This window comes from Ursus arctos, unplaced genomic scaffold (genome assembly GCF_023065955.2).
Source record: "Ursus arctos isolate Adak ecotype North America unplaced genomic scaffold, UrsArc2.0 scaffold_16, whole genome shotgun sequence".
Classification (NCBI taxonomy): domain Eukaryota; kingdom Metazoa; phylum Chordata; class Mammalia; order Carnivora; family Ursidae; genus Ursus; species Ursus arctos.
The window spans coordinates 37951726-37969293 of record NW_026622830.1 but is presented as its reverse complement, the minus strand read 5'-3'; the positions used below and the strand labels follow the sequence as shown (position 1 = coordinate 37969293).

Below are 17568 nucleotides of genomic sequence, written 5' to 3'. Positions count from 1 at the left end.
ATTACCAGCCAGAGAAGACTGTTTTTAAAGAGCTAATGTAGGGGGAAAAATAATGAAAATTAAAAAATAAAGGGCTAATGTGGTCTTAACTGCTACGTAGGGTCAGACCCATCCTGATAATCTCCCTTTCTTAATGTCAATTGTACCAAATAATATAACCTAACCATGAGAGTAAAATCTATCAAATTTACAGTCCCAGTAATTACTTGGAGCATGTATACTGGGGGAGGGAATACGAAAAATCTTGAGCAACATCTTAGAATTCTGCCTACCTCTATTATGTAAGGAAATTATACAATTAGGTGAAAAATATATTTCGAGATACCAAACGTATATGAGAAAATAACATGGGCAAACAAGGCCCATGAAGGAACAGAATTTTCTGGAAAATAATTTGATGAGAAAAATCAAAAACCATATAGTTGTTAATACTCCTTGGCTTAGGAATACCATTCCTGGAAATACAGTCCCCCGAAAAAAATTCATAAGAAAGAAAAAGCAATGACATGAATATGCCAGCCTCCTCTGGGTTTTCCTAGTACCATAGACACAACTCTAGAATAGCAATTTCCACTTTGAGCATCAAATCCAGAGACTGTCTTCTTCATCCTTCCCTTCACAGGCCCTAGAATGATATCTGCATTCTACAAGTATTTGTTGAGTGCCTACTACGTGACCATCACTGAGTGAGTCATCAAGACACAGAATTGTGTAATCCATGCTCTGATGTACCTCATTTCTCATAATTTTTGTAAAAAAAAAAAGTTATATAATATCAAAAGTTTTACAGTCAATATCTGTGCAAAATATTAGGATCACAAAAGTCAAGAGAAATAAAGGGATCATTGAACCAGGCCTTGAAAACTAAGTGGAATTCACTAGAAAGACAAAGCAGATAGGGATATGGAGGGAAGTAGAAAAGGAAGTACAGCATATATTATGTAGCCATTTAAAATCATAATTATGAACTGTATGAAACTATATGAAAAATGTTCATATTAAGTGGAAACCTCTGTGTACCAAAATAAATCTGGGTTCTAATAAAAAATATGCCCCCCTAAATATGTATAAATACATCAAAACAAATAGGGAAAAAAAATCACAGTTTTCTAGAAAGTAGTATAAGTGATAATTTATTTCCTCTTATTTAATTTTTTAAAATATTTTTTAAAGATGTATTTATTTTAGAGAAAGAGAGCACGGGGTGGGGGGGAGGCAGGGGGAGAGGGACAGAGAGTCTTAAGCAGACTCCCCACTGAGCATGGAGCCTGACACGGGGCCCGATCCCACAACCCTGAGATCACAACCTGAGCCAAAACCAATAGTCGGACCTTAGCTGACTGTACCACCCTGGCACCTCTCCTCTTATTTTATTTACATTATTATGTTTATATCATTTGTGCTTCCAAAGAAATTTTAAATAAAAAGAAAAAAAAATCACATTAAAAAATTTAAAAAATCCACCATTTGAGGGAGTCTTGCTAACTGATAGAAAAAAGAAAACATTCGATGTCTGAGTCTATTTACCATCATTCTAACTAAAAGCCCCGATTATAGGAAGCAACATACTCAACCATTCATTAGTTCTACAAGCAACTCCTGAGCACTAACAATGGGCCATAGTGGAAGGCATTGGAGATACATACATGGATAACAGTCTTTGCCCCCAAAAAAGCTCTTGATCTGACGAAACACTATAGTGAGATTATATTTGGTAAGTGTATTTTAATAATTCCCAAGAAGACAAAATTCTCTAAATAATGGTTCACTTCATGGGTAGAAGCCTCAGTGTGACGGAATGAGTTAAACAGCTCACTGCCTCAAGTGCACTGATGGCAGCAGGGAGAAGATCTGTCTGTCACCGCTGCCAAGCAACTGTTTTCCCAAGACTCACAAATCAGACCAACCTGATTCTTAAATGACATCAGTTCTATCACAATGCAAAGCGATCTAGTCAATGCCTACCCATATGACTCAGTAAATCTACAAATCTAATATCTTGGCTTACTAACAGGGTGGCTGTTTCATGCTTGAAGAATAATGTTTGAAAGCCTGATAATTCCAACACAAATTTATTTATTGGATCTCAATTTTCATAAAGAAAAATCAGGATCACTACAATACGCTTATTTCTATGTTGTATTTTATTTTACCTTTTTTTTCTGATCTTTATTCCTATACTTATCATGAGTGGCTACATGTAGCACTGAAGAAAGATGTAAGTCTCAATTTCAACTCAAACTCCTGGAACTATTAGAAGAATTAAAAGCAATAGTGACCAAATTGATTCTTCACTGAGATCACCTCTACTAGCTACCAAAAAAGTTTTTCAATCATAAGGTATCTCCCTCCAAGCTGCAGGCTATCTGAAGAACTACAAGTTAAACAAAAAAAGAAAAGGAAAAAAACAAAAAAACCCTCACCCAAAAGACAAGATCTCTCACTGTCTTCCTAATGGAACATAAATCCAACTTGAGGATTTTTTGTTACAGGATGCTCACGTTTCACTAAATGGCTTCTTAGTGGACATTTTATTATCTGCCATTTACACAGTAAGAGTAAGAGTAACACTTAATTACTCAGAAGTAATATAGTCAGCAGTTTATTAAATTAGAAATGTCATAAAGCACAATGGATCCATTTGGGTTTCCTCCTCTTTTGTTTTATATTTTTCGGATTACCACTGTCATCATCACGATCCCTACCATATTTAATATTTATTAAATAATTTACGAAATGTATCAGGAACCGAAACCATATACATGTTAGGTCATTTCCTCCTCAAAGCTACTCTATAAACATTAGAGATCTGAGGAACTGTTTAAGATCACACCAAAAATAAGATCCCTATCTTTCCAACTTCAGAGCCCAACCTCTTAACTATTAGTTTCCTGGAGCTGCTATTAAAAAATTTGCCACAAACTACATGGTCTAAAACAATACACATGTATCTTCTCAGAGTCTGGAGACCAGAAGTCCAAAAGCAGTTTCCCTGGGCAGAAACCAAGGTGTCAGAAAGGCTGCCCTCCCTCTGGAGACAACAGGGAGAAACTCCTTGCCTCTTTCAGCTCCTGGTGGCAGCCAGCATTTCTTCTGTATTGCCATACCACTCCAATCTTCAAGGCTAGCATCTTCAGATCTCTCTCGGCTCCATCTTCACATTGCCTTCTCCAATGTATATAGTAAAATCTCAAGATCTTTAACTTAATTACACCAGCCATCTAAGGTAATATTCATAAATTCCAGGGATTTAGGAGGTGGGTGTCTTTGGGAGGAGGGGTCTGTTTTTCAGCCTACCACAACCACTAAATTCTACTGATTCCCCAACTGATTCAGTGATGGATTCTTGGTGTGGTGATGAATCAGAGATAGTCCAGAAAGATACCACAGGGAACAGTATACACTCTCCTTTGAGACAAGTCAGCTGTGCAGAAAGATAAACCAAAGACTAGAACCAGTAAAGTAAGAAAAAGACACATATGGACATACACTAGAAGTCACCAAATCTCAATTTATTAGGCCCACACCAACATTTGAGCCCCAGTCTCCTTACTCCTTATCCAGTGATATTTCCAGCATCACAAACAAAGCTTAGACCAATGTACCATTTCTTCAAAAGGCCAGACTTTCTCATGGCTGGGGTCTTTTTTCATGCAATTTCTTATCTTTATGCCTACCGAAATGCTACTCTCCTCAATGCTTTACCATCATACCTATAAAGTCTTTCCTGATATCTACACTCACAATAATGACTCCTTCCCTGGCATTTGATTCATATTTCTTCAGTGCCACTTGTCATTAGTCTTCCATCATATAGTTGCTTACGTATATATGTATCTTCCTGGAAAATATAAGGTCCTTTAGAACAAAGACTATCATCCCAATGTCTGGCAGAAAATTAGGCACAAATTTTAACACAATATGCATTAGAAAGAAGGAAGGAAGGGGGGCGCCTGGGTGGCTCAGTCATTAAGCGTCTGCCTTTGGCTCAGGTCATGATCCCAGGGTCCTGGGATCGAGCCCCGCATGGGGCTCCCTGCTCAGTGGGAAGCCTGCTTCTCCCTCTCCCACTCCCCCTGCTTGTGTTCCCTTTCTCACTGTGTCTCTCTCTGTCAAATAAATACAATCTTTAAAAAAAAAAAAAAAAAGGAAGGAAGGAAGGAAGGAAGGAAGGAAGGAAGGAAGGAAGGAAGGAAGAAAAGGATATAAGAAGTTGAAAATAAGGAGGAAAGGAACAGGAAGAAAAGGGAAAAGTAAGTATTAAAGCCCAGCTGCTTTAAGAAAACAGGGAGATACAGCTCTTTCCAACACATATCTGTGAAAGCCCTGAAGAAAGAAGATTTCAAAAATGTCTGAAAAAGAGTACCAGAGAGCAAATGCATGGACCTTTCTTGACATGCTCTAAGCCCTATCATTTATGGAAATGATTCCCAACAGAACCTCTACATCAGGATGCCTGTTATATGGAGATTCCAAGAGCACCTCCTAGACCCACTGAATCTGAATCCTGGGGTACTGGAGGCTGGGAAACAGCATTTAAAACAAGCTTCTGGGTGATTCTGATGCCCACAAGAGCTTATTGCAATCATTAGTCTTGTAAAAAAGAAGAATAAAGCCAAACAATGCCCTGCAGATTTTTTTTCTTTTGGTTTGATTCCCCAAAACTAATACTGGACTCAGTGACCATTTTCTCCTAAATTTAAAAATGAAAGTCCAGTTTCTAAAATGACAAGGCACAGGTTTGCAATATGTTCCGGGGAAAAATGCCAAAGACTCAGAAAGGGGATTTGGGAAAGGTGCCAGGATGATCCAATACTGAGCCCCTCTAGATTATGAAGATATTACTTTAATCAGCCTGGTCATAAGAATGATAGTCACAATTTGCCTGACACATCCAATCAATGACACCATTATGCCAATTTGAGGTTTTCTGTCATCCTGATTATTTTTCACTGACTTAAATTCTTTTTGAATGTGCTACAGGGCTTGAGAAATTATAAGGAATTCCCTGGTGTCCCCTCCTGGAGTTATATCATAGATCTTACTGATCTTGTGTTCTATTCCTCATTCCTCAAATTCCTTCTTAGAAATGATTTGTTACCAGCCTTCCTCAATCTTCTTATAAAATGTAACAGTTCATGCCAGGGTGCAACTAATCTCCTCTAACACTTCATCCCCATCACCCTATCAGAGCCACACATGCCTAGAGAAGATGACATGTGAGGAGGCAGCTCCTGTCCCTAGGCTGTGGACAATCAATCACTCTATCATCTTTTATTGTGTTCTTTTGTTCCGTCATTTTTACAGGACACATTTGCTTTTCAAGGATCAATATTCAATTTAACTTTCTATGTACTATAAATCAAGTTTTCAAAAAGTGAAGAAAGACTTTGAGGTTATTTTAAACCATAGCCAGGTCCTAAGCCAAGCCCAATTAATGAGGCTGATCCTTGCAAATCCTAAGCAGAGTCAGAGTGTGACTTACGAAATGCAGGTTGCATCTTTTTCTTACTGAAAGAATATTGCTTTAACAGATATTTTTAAATAATAAGCCATAAATTAATCTGATTAGAGAACTTGTAAGTATCCGGAGGATGTAAAGTTGTGAGCTTTAAAGAAATAATTTCTTTTGCTCATTATTTCTTGCTATGTATGCTTTCGAACACATTAAGATCAGTAATTTTTCTATATGTAAAGACAGAATTATATTCACAGGATTATTTAACACACTTATTAGTTATTTCACCAATGAATTAAAATTAACAATTTGTCTATTTAACCTAGAAATTTTCTTACATAAGCAAATAAATCTTAATTCACTGTCACGATATACTATCAAATGGTAGCACCATCCACACATTTTAAGGACTTAAACACAAATAAAATCATAAGGGAAACCTATTTTATGCACTTAAAATAACTTATTTCTAAATGTCCTCACAAAGCTTAAGCAGGTCTCTTAAACCCCATGGACTGGACATGTTTCTGAATTAATTTCCACCTGGAAACCATGGGATGAAAATTCTAACTGTGTGATAAATTAAGTTGCCAAGCAAAATGGATTAGGGATCAGTGAAATTGCCTGATAAACTGTCAGATCCATTTTGGATTGGAATTCATCCTCTTTCTCCACCTGTTCATTAAGCTCCAAGTTCATGGCAACTCCAGTGACTGATTGCACATTAACAAGCTGTTTATGTGGGGAGGTGTAGCTAGCCTAGTCAACATTCCTATACTTACACATTCATTTAAACATAATTCTCTGGTAATTTATTCTGTTCACAATCCCAATGTGGAAAAATATACCTCTACCCTGAAGTTTAATTTTAGATACAACAGAGATGTGATGTGTCATAAAATTAAAACTTAACAAAGCAAATTAGATTATACCTCAAGGTCAAAAGAAGCCTGGGAAATTTCATGCCATAAATCTGTTTCTTCAAACAATTACAAGAATGAAAGGAGTAGTGAAAAAGCGTGTGATAAAATGCCAAAATAAAATGTTTATTTCTGTCCCTATTTTAAAGCAAACATTGGCTGCTATAATGAGAAAGCTAAAGCAGTTAAGAACATTGAAAAATAATTCTCAACCTTTCTTTCTTATCAAAATGGCCAGAATCTTTCTTTATATAACAAGTTTAATAAACCACTTGTCAATCAAAATGTACCAAATCTGAACTATAAATAAGAATATTCTTCCTACTCAAGTACCAAGCATTGACTTTTTCCTTTTTAAGTATATAGAATTTACTTCATAAAGGGACTATTCACCAAACACAAAGTTAATAAAAATCATTAAGTTCTCTGAAATTGAAGTTTAATAGGTTTATATTTCATTCAAATATGAGGATGTCTACTTTCTACTGATAAGCTAGCTTTCTTCAATATTACTTATGAAGCCTAATTTTATATGAATTAATGACTGGAGAAATTTTTCTTAATTGAAGAAAAGTTAAGTAAGCTAATAGCCAAATGACTACAATTGCATTGAGGCAAAAGAACAGAATGAATATCATGTAGATGCTTTTGAGCCCATAAGTAGAAGCTCCCCAAAAGTCACAAAGAAGTAATTTTTTAAAATATTTTTTATTATATTATGTTAGCCACCATACAGTACATCCTGGTTTTTGATGTAAAGTTCGATGATTCATTAGTTGCGTATAACACCCAGTGCACCGTGCAATACGTGCCCTCCCCAACACCCATCACCAGCCTATTCCATCCCCCCCCACCGAAGCCCTCAGTTTGTTTCTCAGGGTCCATAGTCTCTCGTGCTTCATTCCCCCTTCTGATTATCCCCCCTTTCTTTATCCCTTTCTTCTCCTACCGATCTTCCTAGTTCTTATGTTCCATAGATGAGAGAAACCATATGATAATTGTCTTTCTCTGCTTGACTTATTTCACTTAGCATTATCTCCTCCAGTGCCATCCATGTTGCAGCAAATGTTGAGAAATTGTTCTTTTTGATAGGTGAGTAATATTCTATTGTATATATGGACCACATCTTCTTAATCCAGTCATCTGTTGAAGGGCATCTCGGCTCCTTCCACGATTTAGCTATCGTGGACAATGCTGCTATGAACATTGGGGTGCATATGGCCCTTCTCTTCACTACGTCTGTATCTTTGGGGTAAATACCCAGTAGTACAATGGCTGGATCATAGGGTAGCTCAATTTTTAACTTTTTAAGGGACCTCCACACTGTTTTCCAGAGTGGCTGTACCAACTTGCATTCCCACCAACAATGTAGTAGGGATCCCCTTTCTCCACATCCTCTCCAACAATTGTTGTTTCTTGCCTTGTCAATTTTTGCCATTCTAACTGGCGTAAGGTGGTATCTCAGTGTGGTTTTGATTTGAATTTCCCTGATGGCTAATGATTTTGAACACGTTTTCATGTGTCTGTTAGCCATTTGTATGTCTTCACTGGAAAAGTGTCTGTTCATATCTTCTGCCCATTTTATGAAGTAATTTTACAGAAATTAAGTTGACTTGTATATGTAACAAAATATACATTTCGTTTAGTTAAAATTAATGGAGTGTACCAAAAAAATTTAAATTTTACTGTATAATTTCAAAAAGAAAAAGAGCACAGAGAATTCCAAATAAAGTTGCATATGAGCATTAGATAGCCTCTAGGCCTCATGAAATGTTATTTAGCACCATTATAAAGTTCAGCTCTTACTTAGATTTAACTGTAACCAACTTCTGACAAGTCGTGCAATTATAAGAATTAAACTATGGCAGAGGGTATTTGTATTTATTGTTTACTACCAGTTGAATTAGAATCCACTTCCCCATGCCCCTCCTCCTAATGTAAGCACAGCTGCTTATGCTCCCAGGGGACTGGTTCCATCCTCCACAGTCTCAGTTCAATTTGCTCAATCCACATGGAAAGTAGCATTGAGAAGGTTGAGTCCAGTTTCTGAAGCTGGGGATGCTTTCTAAATGTCAAGACTCTCTTTACAAAACCTGAGTGTTCTGGCTTATATGGCACCTATGAAACTCCACCCATTCTAGCCCCAGGGGTGGGCTCTGATATTCTCTTGCCTAGAATAAAGGCTCCAAGTTTCAGAGAAACTATACTTGATGACCTCTAAGAACCAAAGCCATACCACAAACCATCCGCAGTGTCAAGTGCTAAGCAAGATGCTAGGTACTACTTACAATGACAGTTATTTTAGGGAACTTCAATGCCTATCTCTGACCCTACCATCTTGAATTTCTGGAAGAGAAGCAGTGGCACTGAACTTAAGCTACTGGGTATCTCATTTTAGAAACACTCAGTACTCTTCTCATCAGGCCTCTAACCGAACAACCTCACCCAATGTCTCCTGACTACCACGAGTAAGTTACTTGTACTTCATCGGTGCCAATAAAACCGTATAGGTAAAATCCTGCTTTCTATTTCAGAAGGTAATACCAAAAACCATGGCCCTTGTCTTCAAAGAAATGGAAATTAAAACAATGAAATACAATTTTAAGGCATAGATTTTTTTAAAAAGTCATCAAACTTAGTGTTAAATTCATACTCATAACTTGAGAGATATAAATTCATTTAACCTGTCCACAGACCTATTTGGTTACATCCATCAAAGTAGAAAAACTTTCATACCCCCAAAAAAGTTAATAAATAAAATAAATAAAAACTTGATACTCCCATTATTTCACTTCAAAGAATTTATTCCAAGGGAGTAATCAAAGATTTTTACAAAGATTCATCTGCTAGGATGTTTGCCTCAGCCTGTTTATAACAGTAAAAAACTTGAAACAATCTAAATTTCCAACATTGAGAGAATAGTTAAATAAATTAATACTCATGTGTGTGAATATAATGCAGCTTTTTAAGATGACATATAAAAATGATCACATTTAGAAAACAAAAAAATTAAGCAGTATTTTGTAAAATTCAAAATCTACCAAATGAAAAGAATCTGAAACATAAACACTGAAATGAAAAATTATGTTTTATTCTTTATATTTTATATTTCCCTGTTTAAAATATTAAAGTATGTTCCTTTTGTAATCAGACCCAACAAAATCTTTAATGTTTTTTAAAATCCAGTTGACCAGTAGGTGTGACAAACAAACTATAAGTTTTCCTAAGTGCACTGAAAAATTTTCAGAGGAAAGAAATATCTGAAAACAAGGAACAAATGCCCAATCAGCCACTGCCACTCTCTCCCTGATTTTTTTTTTTTAATTTTAGTCTCTTAGGTCCTTTAAGGACTATGTTACTATTTAATTCCTAGGGTTATTCCCCTAAAAGTATAGCAGGGGTCAAATATAGATGACAACTCAGAAGGGAATTTATTGACAGCCATCCATTCTCACTTGGCAATATCTCCTTTTGAAAATTATCTTTTAATTCCTTGGAGGATTTAATGTTTAGTCTGATTCCATAAATTCAGAAAGAAAAAAAAAAACTCTGTAGATCTGAAAAACAAAGCAGTGATAAGTTGAAGAATAGAAATATCTCAAAAACTATGTCAGGATGCAGAACTAAAATAAAAAATGATGATTCACATCACAAGACTTTTTTTTCATTTATCCTTTCACTGCATCCTCAGAGTATTACTTTTTTCTTATATTTATTAGGCATTTCCATGTTTTTTTAATTTTTAATTTATTTTCAAAGATTTTATTTATTTATTTAGAGAGACAGAGAGCACAAGCAGGTGAGGAGCAGAAGGAGAAGGACAAGCAGACAACACAAGGCCCAATCCCAGGACCCTGAGATCATGACCTGAGCTGAAGTCAAGAGTTGAATGCTTAACCAACTGAGCCACCCAAGTGCCCCTCCATGTTTTCTTTTTTAGAGTTTCATGTTCATATTCCTAACCAGGTTTTCTATTAGACATTTGTCATTTTTTAATTGAGGAAAGATGATGATGATGATGATGATGATGATGATGATGATTATAACAGTAAACCTTTGTCATATATGTTGCTAATATTTCTTTCCAATTTGACATTTAATATTCAATTTAAAGATTTTATTTATTTATTTGACAGAGAGAGAGACAGCCAGCGAGAGAGAGAACACAGGCAGGGGTAGTGGGAGAGGAAGAAGCAGGCTCCCAGTGGAGGAGCCTGATGTGGGGCTCGATCCCAGGACTCTGGGATCACACCCTGAGCCGAAGGCAGATGCTTAATGACTGAGCCACCCAGGCACCCCTCAAGTATATTTATGGTACAACTTTCTCTTGAAACATTCAAGAATATTTATGTTATCAAATTCTTCAGTCTTTGTCTTATTGATCTCTTTCTCTGGTATTGAATTCAGAATGATTTTTCCCACCAAAGCTAAAACACAAAATCCCTTATATTTTTCTTCTGCCTTTTAAATGGTTTCTTTAATTTATATTAAACTCCATATAGAATTTATATTCATGAAAGGTGTGAGATAGTGATGTATATTTTTTAATTATTACAACTTTCACATATGTACTTTAATTTGGGATTGTATGACTCTTCCCCAACCTCTGCCATTTGTCTGCCGTTTCAGGTATTTCTTGGCAAATCTCATCCTTTTATTCTACTGGATATATTTTAGAATTATTTTGTCAATTTCAAAATAAAAAAAAAATCAAAAATGACTACCATCAGAATAAAATCCCAGAAATATCAATGGAATTTTTATTAGAAATTTAGGTTATTTCAGGAGTTTTGACATCTTTAACATTCCTACATCTTCCTGTTGAGGAATGGTGATGGTTGTTAGATTTATTTAAATCTCCTTTTCCCAGTATCCCTCAGAAATTCTATTTTCTGTCTCGGTATTTTTCTGAGAACATACCGAGATCCTTAGAGCTGGAAGCTCACACTTGAACACTGTTGAGAATTCATCTCAAAAAATAGTTCTTCCCTCACCCATCTATTCAAACATATCTCACAGGTTGGCCAAATGACAGCTATCCACAGTGGTGATTTTGAAACTTTTCAGCACAGAAGGGGAAGTGAAGGGAGAGAGTGATATACAGTAATTCTTTCCCCTTTGCCTATATATAGATAATCTAGTCACACACACACACACACACACACACAAATATGTTAGAATGTTTGTTAAAGTACTAATAATCGCAAACTGGAATTTACTGAAATGCCCATCAATAGTAGATTGGATAGATAAATTGTGGCCTATTCATAAAATGAAATATCACATAACAATAACAAATGATCTGTATCTGTATACAACAATATAGATCAATCTTACATTCATAATGGTGAGCTAAAAGAGCCAAATATTGAAGAAAATATATCATATGGTACCATTTATATAAAATACAAAAAAAGATAAAATTGATCTATGCTCTAGAAGAGAGGACAGTAAATATACTATCCTGTATTCACTACAAAATATTAGGGTGTTCCAAGGGCTCTTCCAAGGTACTGGTAATGTTCTGCTTTTTGATCTGGATGGATTTTCATTGAGCTATACACTTAATGTGTGTGTGTTTGTGTCTATTATTGCCCAACAAAATGTTAAAAGAAAAACTTATAATACAGAAATTCAATAAAGAATAAAACTTAAGGACTTTGCTAGTAGAGATGAAATTTATATTGAATCAAGCAATTGCTGTCAATTGTCCTAAAATATTTCTCAGAGTAAATGAACCTATTTTCTTGATGATTTGGAATCTAATTTCAAATATGCCTTATTTAGGTTTTACTAAATGAATATGTAACAATAACATTTACTTTAAGCAAGTGCTGGTGAATATTTAAGCAAACTTCTATAAAGTAAAATTTATCCCATTATATGCAGTCCCAGTACCTGATTTACCTATGAAGATATTCAGATATTCTACATCAACTTTTTTTTTTAAGATTTTATTTATTTATTTGACAGAGAGAGGGGCAGCCAGCGAGAGAGGGAACACAAGCAGGGGGAGTGGGAGAGGAAGAAGCAGGCTCCCAGCGGGATCACGCCCTGAGCCGAAGGCAGACGCCTAACGACTGCGCTACCCAGGCGCCCCTACATCAACTTTTCTTTTAATTAAATTATACCCAGCTATTAAATTATTAGCTATCCAATCATGTCACTATCTCAATTTTTGACACAATTATGACATTCACAATTATTACAGTAAAAACACATCACTAAAGAAAACTAAAATAATTCTTCTGGGCCATTAGCTCATAAAAATTACCAACAATGTTATAGAAACTTGGCATTTAACATAGAGCCTCAGAATCGGGACAACTTTTCCTGGAAAAAAAATTCAAGTAAATAGTATAGCAGCTAAAGCTGTGAACACATAGGACCAACCCATTTAGTTGGTAATATCTATATGTGCATAAGACTTGAAAAACATGCATAGTTACCTTGTGACATTCATTTTAAAAAATCAGTTTTCTGATTTATAACTAAGCAGTATAATTCTGCCAGCATTTACCAAGTGTGTCTATGTACTAGGCACTACTATGTGAAGTGCTTTGTATACATTATCTCTTTTGATTTTCGCAACAGCCCTGAGAAGCAGGACCTATTATTATCTCCATTTTACCAATGAACAAACTAAGGCTCAAAAAGGTTAAATAATTTACTGAAAGTCATTTTATCAGGAAGTTGAAGAGACACATTTAAAATAATGATTGATCTGACTCCAACCCCTCCTTGATTAACCACAATGTAAACGTACCTCTCCTTCACATGCTGGGGTAGGGACAGGAAAAACTAAAATAAACAAATCAACCTTCCGCATTTTCCACTTTAAAAATCCTATTTATGGCAAACTGAATTAATCTTTGGCCAAAGACAGTCCATTAGAGTTGGAGAGTTAACCAACTTTTTCATTATACAGCCCACAATCCACAAATGATAACAATTATACTGCCAACAAAGTATTTTTCTGTGATTACAGTACAAGTAAAATTGTCTCTAATGATATAATACTAACCATAAATTAGATGAATGTATTCTCCCCCAAGCTCCAGAAAACCCAAAACGCTTTGACCAACAGCCTTAATACAAAATTATACAAGGACCTAGTCACAGTAACAGATCATCCTATACACTGCTACATACAAAAACCTGTACATGAATTTTTATAGCAGCTCTATTGGTTATGGCAAAATACTGAAGAAAGGCCAGAAGTCCTTCAGTGGGTGGATGGTTGGACAAACTTTGGTATGTCCATGCAAGGGACTACGACTCAGCAATAAAAAGGAATTAACTACTGATACATGCAACAATCTGAATGGACCTCAAGGGCTTTATGTTTAGTGAAAAACATCAACCTCAAAAGGTTACATGTTGTATGATTCCATTGATATAACATTCTTAAAAATGACAAAACTATAGAGATGAAGAATGGGGGCGGGGGTGCAAGGAGAGGAGGGCAAAAGAGACCGGTACCACTACAAAGGGAATTCTTTTCAGGATAATTGAACAGTTCTGTATCTTGATTACGGTGATAACCATGAATCTGTATATGGGATAAAACTACAGAGAACTATAGACACAAACACACAAATGCAGGTTAAAAAACAGTGAGAAATGAATAAGGTCTACGGTCTAGTTAATAATAATATACCAATGTCAATTTCCTGGTTTTGATATTGTACTACAGCTATATGATGTCACCACTGGGGGAGGCTTACACAGGTGAAGGTGAAAGGTACATAGGACTCTTTGTACTATCTTTGTAATTTCCTATCATTATTTCAACATAAAAAGTTTAAATGAAAAATGGCCCTGGGTATGAGAACCTGACTTTGAATTTGGGTCTGCCTAACTCTAAACCCTGTGCTACTGCCTTATACACCCTACTACCTATAAAATCTGTTTTATTAAAATATACCAAATATGTATTATTTCCTATGGAGAAGAATAAAAATTACATAGGAGGCTCATCCTGGGTCACATTTAAAGAAATCCAAGCAAGTCCATAAAGTATTTTATTAGCAAAAAGTTTAAAAATCAGGGGCGCCTGGGTGGCACAGCGGTTAAGCGTCTGCCTTCGGCCTCAGGGCGTGATCCCGGCGTTGTGGGATCGAGCCCCACATCAGGCTCCTCTGCTATGAGCCTGCTTCTTCCTCTCCCACTCCCCCTGCTTGTGTTCCCTCTCTCGCTGGCTGTCTCTATCTCTGTCAAATAAATAAATAAAATCTTTAAAAAAAAAAATCAAATCATTTCATTCATGGCAAGTAAGCCCAGGTGTTCCAATGTAGTAATATTAACATGGGTATGGAAAGAGAACTTTAGAAGTTTGATAGAAAGTGATGTCTGAGCTGCTTTGGCACCATGACTGGGGGCACTGCCTCTCATTCCCCTCTCACTAGAGGCAGCTCTGGAGTCTCCTGCCATGTTGCCTTGTTCACTTGAAAGATTAACAGCTGTTCCTCTCCTTACACACCAGGCAAACAAACTGCACAGCAGATAGCTGTAAATAGAGTCATTACACTGTACATTTGGCATCTTTCTTCCATATACCCAGGAACTTCCTGATGAGGTTGTCCTTGTGAGATGTAGAACATGTCCAAATTATAATATAATCTCAGCCAGAGAGGTGAGCTAAAGGTGCCAAATGGTTTTTGGGAGTGAGTGAAAGTTGCTGCCTGCCTTCAGATTAATTCAACAAACGCTCGTACACAATGTGGCAGCTGTGAAAAAATTACGCATACAGGCAAGGACAAGAATCAAAATAGTGATGGTATATTTTCTCATTAGTGACATTTCCGTATTTCCATTTTATTCTATTTCAACAAAAATTATCCCATAACTATTTTATTTATTGATCAAATAAATCATTTTTTAAATCAGAGCCACACTGATTCACTATGTCAAGTCCTCAATGCTAAATGTGCTATTGGTTAGAGGTGCTTTGGAGCACATGGTTCAGTCTAACACATATATAGTATCAAGTGTTTATTAAGAACATAATGGCATGACATTGCTTTGGAAGGTAACAAAAAGATGGAAAAGACACCAGTCTATAGCCTTAAGGGAGTGATACATAGGTATACAGTTGGCAAAACCCAAGAAAGACTATAATTACTGCTATTATTAAGTGCGCTAACCTGGCAAATTCAATGTTATGTTAATAACAAGAAAGAGAAAACTCAGGACAGTGATCTTCAGGTATTTAAGAAGGAAATACATATCATTAATTGTATTCCACGGAGCAGAACTAGGATCCACGGCTAGAAATTACGACATACAGGAAGGCTGGTGTTATATATACATAAAAGCTTTAAAAAATTTTTTTTTAAATTAAAGCTCACATGTTTATAGAATTTAGGGCATAACAAATCATTAATGACTTAATAACTACAGTGATCTTATTAAACCTCTGTACTGGAGAGGAGTTCATGAGATTCTTTTTAAGGGCGTGTCTTCTCCAGAGGTCCCACAGATCAGAGAAAAGCATCTTGACACCCAGTGCCACAAATGAACAGCACACAGAGACTAGCTATAAGGGAGAGAGACTTGTAGCCTATGAGGTGATATGAGGTTGGAATTCTGTCCAAAAGAAGTGATTCACATTGGGAGGAGATTAAATGACCAAGACAGATCCCCTCTCATGAAGAGTTTTGCATTTTAGAGAGTCAACAGATGAGAAAGGAATTACAGAGGCATCAGAAGAAGAGAAAGAGAAAAACAGCTCTGAGTATGGCAAAGCAAATACAGTACAAAGCAACCGATAGCCAATTCTACAGGAGTTAACAAGCTGACTAGGCTTCCAGATTTCCTCCAGGATCACCAAAACTATGCCACATTAATGTTCCAGTTCTCCAGGAGACCCTTCTGTTCACCCACCAAGGCATGCTCCTACTATCCTATGTGAATTTTTTCATCACCAAAGGAAACCTTGAGACAATGTTGGACTTCACATGAATCCTGTACTTCTGGAAAACAGGGACTGCCAAAAAATTACCCCTTACCCTTTTGTGTTCCAGGAAACAGCTTATAGCAAAGAAGTCTTCCCCATATGACTTAGATAAAACTCATAGATGTCCTCTTGTAAACTATGACAAGGCCAAGACACAGATCCTCCAAATTCCCATTCTTTCACTCATAAATGATTAGCTGAACTGTTTGTCCCCATTGACCATTCTGGCTGGTCAATGGCTGTTAACTGGAATTGACCAAACTTTAGTCAGGCTTTTTTCCCTCTTCCAAGTCCCTAGACTTTGACCCACCCCTGAGCAATGGAAGGTGAAAACTCCTCTTGAATGACCCCTCCCAAGAATCAGATGACCTCAGGGAAGAATATTCCCTGATCAAATCTCCAATCTTGCCACCAACTCATCCCAGTACCCCACACACAATTCGTTTTACCCTGTTTACTCCTCCCTATGAAAGAAAAGACCCTTTCTGGTTGGCCTTTGAGATGCTTATAGATCTCATCATAGAAGTGTTTCTTCCTATTGCAATATTCTTTCCATTGCTATATTCTTCCTCCTCATATTAGGATAGTTCTATTCTCCTTACTGTAATAATCTTTTTGAATAAAGCCTCTCCTTCCCTAAGTCCAAATTTGTTTTTATTTGGCATTTTCCACCTGAAAAAAACCTACCTTTATAAAACACAAATTAAAATAATTAAATATCCTCTTATTATTGATACTTATTTTTATAGAATCACAACTACTATGTATTTCTTGATATACAGCCACATAATAAAATATATAGGAGATGCTACCATAAATAACACTGCTAATTTCCTCAATGTTCAAACGTAAGAATTACCTAATTGGTTGTTAAAATAATTAAAGCATTTCATATCACACATGAAAAGTAGCAACCAAAAAACTGTGATTTGGAAATCGCAGAAATAATTACTTTCCATTTTACTTTTTTCTGGTGTTCAATCATCTCTTTACCACCTCTTCAAAAGAAAGACAAACCTTGATGAATTTGTTTTTTATGTTGGCCAATTATTAACTCAAGCATGAAACCAGCAATAATAGAGCTTCTGAAGTTCTTTCTGAAGAACTTTCTGCAACAATCTACCACTTTTCCAGTGGCGCAGTACCCTAGTCTCAATTTAGCATGGATACCATGAGTTAACAAATTAACTGCAACACAGACATAAAATAAATCCTCAGTGTTTCTAATCCAG

General features: G+C 36.1%; 1 protein-coding gene across 3 annotated transcripts in view; it reads right to left on the bottom strand.

The window, feature by feature from the left end:
- The window catches only part of MACROD2 (mono-ADP ribosylhydrolase 2), a 1872659-nt gene that overhangs the window by 1787973 nt on the left and 67118 nt on the right, over positions 1-17568 (bottom strand). The gene's annotated exons all lie outside the window — the stretch shown is intronic.